This window comes from Myotis brandtii, unplaced genomic scaffold, assembly GCF_000412655.1.
Source record: "Myotis brandtii unplaced genomic scaffold, ASM41265v1 scaffold1392, whole genome shotgun sequence".
NCBI classification, from domain to species: domain Eukaryota; kingdom Metazoa; phylum Chordata; class Mammalia; order Chiroptera; family Vespertilionidae; genus Myotis; species Myotis brandtii.
Genome location: NW_005354974.1, coordinates 37407 through 40824, shown reverse-complemented (window position 1 = coordinate 40824; position 3418 = coordinate 37407). Strand labels below are relative to the sequence as shown.

General features: G+C 40.3%; 1 pseudogene; it reads right to left on the bottom strand.

Annotated features, from left to right (window-relative positions):
- Positions 1-362: 362 nt before the first annotated feature.
- On the bottom strand, positions 363-1242 carry LOC106725156 (annotated as a pseudogene).
- Between the last annotated feature and the right edge of the window lie 2176 nt (positions 1243-3418).

The following is a 3418-nucleotide window of genomic DNA, read 5'->3' as shown; positions in this document are numbered from 1 at the left end:
ACTGGTCACTATGACACACACTGACCACCAGGGGGCAGACGCTCAATGCAGGAGCTGCCCCCTGGTGGTCAGTGCGCTCCCACAGGGGGAGTTCTGCTCAGCCACAAGCCAGGCTGACAGCTGCCAGTATAGCGATGGAGGTGGGAACCTCTCCTGCCTCAGCAGCGCTAAGGATGTCCGACTGCAGCTTAGGCCTGCTCCCTGCTGGCAAGTGGACATCCCCTGAGGGCTCCCAGGCTGCCAGAGGGATGTCTGATTGCCAGCTTAGGCCCAATCCCCCGGGGAGCGGGCCTAAGCCAGGTGGTCATCCCCTGAGGGGTCCCAGACTGCGAGAGGGCACAGGCCAGGCTGAGGGACCCCCCCCCCAAGTGCACAAATTTTTTGCACCGGGCCTCTAGTAGTATATAAAAACCTCCCCTATCTATGGAATGTTAAGCTGAAACCCAAGACAATCAAAGCCTTCCATGTTCAATATCCCACTATTTTCTGGTTGTACCAAAAAAATAAACAACCAATAAATGATTTCACCTCTTAAAAAAGCATTTACACTTTTAAAAATGGGATGATGTGGAAGTCCCTCCTTCTTAAGAATGTTTCTAGAGCTACCAAAAAACTTACATTTACAAAATAGTTGATAAAAATATTCCTCTGGATTGTATAAGCAGGGAGACAGGGACCACTGATAAGACATGCAATAGGATATTAATCAGATGTGGCTTCCTTTTCTCCTACTTGAACTGAGGCTGGACTCTCCTCATTAGTTTCTCCATTTTCTGCAGGTAAATCTTCAGGTTTCTGGTCCGCCACTTCAGCCTACTCACCCTTTGCTTCCCTTTTCCCTTTCGTTTGCACTTTTTTGTCTGCAGATTTATCCTTTCCTGACGCTTTTTCTGGCTTTGTTTTCACTTTTCCAGGAGCAGGTTTGGCTGACAACCTAGACGACTCCTCCTTGGCTGCCCTCCTTGGCTGCCCTCTCCTTGGCTGCCCCCGGGGTGGATCAGACCATCCTTTTTGGCATCACTGCGGCGGGGCTGATGCATGCTGTGTACCTGAGGGCTGTGGCATGCCTAGTGATTTCATGAACCTGGGCTGCCTGGCTGCTACCACTTCTCCCACCATCCACGCTGCTCAGACCAGTGAGGAACTGTTATTTTGAGAAATGTGTCTACATAAAAGTTATCACAAACTATTCTTACTTGTACAACATTGAAATATTTCCCATTATAATCAGGAATAAAACAACCCAGCATGACAACCATTTGCATATTAGCTCTTTATTATATAGGATAATGAATTCTCAGAGAATCCAAGCAAATAATTCCATTGACCCTTGCAACAAAAAAATTAAGGTACTTAGGAATAAACTTAAGGAGGTGAAAGACTTGTATACGGAAAACTAGAGGACATTGAAAAAAAAGAGATCAAGGAAGATATAAACAAGTGGAAGAATACACCGTGTTCATGGATAGGTAGAAATGACAGCATTAAAAGTTCCATACTACTTAAAGCAATCTACAGATTCAGTGCAATCCCTATTAAAATACCAACAGCATATTTCACAGATCTAGAACAAACACTCCAAAAATTTATATGGAAGTAAAAACGACCCCAAATAGCTGCAGCAATCTTGGGAAATAACAACAAAGTTGGAGGAACCACAATACCAGATATTAAGTTATACTACAAAGCCACCATAATCTAAGCATCCTGGTACTGCCACAAGAACAGGTATATAGATCAATGGAACAGAACAGAGAACCCAGGAATTGACCCAAGCCATTATGCTTTATTAATATTTGACAGTGAAGGTAAGAATATACAATAGAGTCAAGATAATCTCTTCAATAAATGGTGTTGGGAAAACTGGACAGATATGTGCAAAAAAAAATGAAACTAGGAGGTCAAAGACTTGTACTCGGAAAACTACAAGATGTTGAAAAAACCCAACAAAATATACAAGAATAAAATCAATATGGATAAAAGACTTAAATGTATGTTGTGAAACCATAAAAATCCTAGAAGAAACCATAGGCAGCAAAATATCAAACATCTCTTGCAGTAATATGTTTATAGACACATCTCCTAGGACAAAGGAAACTAAGGAGAAAATAAAGAAATGGACCTACATCAAAATAACAAGAGCTTCTGCACAGCAAAAGAAACCATCAACAAGATGAAAAGGGAGCCCACTGTATGGGAGAACCTATCTGGTAATAATAAATCTGATAAAGGTTTAATATCCAAAATATATAAGGAACTCATACAACTTAACCAAGGGAAGATAAACAGTCCAATTAAAAAATTGGCAAAGAACCTGAGTAGACACTTCTCCAACATTGATATATAGACAAGATACATGAAAAAAATGCTCAAAGTCACTGATCATTAGAGAGTTGCAAATGAAAATGGCAAATGAGGTATCACCTCACATCTGTCAGAATGGCTACCATCAACAAATGAACAAATGACAGATGCTGACAAGGATGTGGAGAAAAGGGAACCCTAGCACACTGCTGTTGGGGATTCAGACTGGTGCAGCCATTATGGAAAACAGTATGGAGTTTCCTCAAAAAAATTAAAAATGAAACTGTCATTTGACCCAGTGATCCCACCTCTAAAATATATCCTAAGAAATCCAAAACACCAATCAAAAGAATGTATGCACTCCTATGTTCATAGCAGCACAATTGACAATAGCTAAGATTTGGCAACAGCCCATGTGCCCGTCAGTAGATGAGTGGATAAAAATGCTGTGGTAAATTTACACCATTGAATATTATGCAGCAATAAAAAGGAAGGATCTCTTATCCTTTGAGACAGCATGGAGGACTTGGAGAGTGGTATCCTAAGTAAAATAAGCCAGTCAGAGAAAGACAAGTATCACATGATCTCACTCATATGTGGAATCTAATGAACATAATAAACTGATGAATAAAAGATCCAGAGACATTGAAGAATGGAATAGACTGTGGAATCTCAGAGGGAAGGTGGGGGAGGGTGGGTGAGTGGGAAGTTATCAACCAACAAACTTGTATGCATATATGCATAACCCATGGACACAGACAATAGTGTGGTGAAGACCTGGGGTAGGGGATATGAGTGGGCTAGAAGGGGTCAATGGGGAAGGAAGGGGACATATGTAATATTGTCAACAGTAAAGATTTAATATAAAACAGCAACAAGAAAATAACATAAAATAACATACCTTAAAAAAAAAGTGATACAAGTACCTAGGAATAAATGAAACAAAGTGTGCATACAACCTTTTCAGGTAAAATTATAAATCTTTATTTAGATCTATTAAATAAAACATGTTCCTGGGTCAGAAGACTCATTGTTAAAGATATGTCAAATATATATATACACATATATACATATATATATATATGTGTGTGTGTGTGTGTGTGTGTGTGTGTGT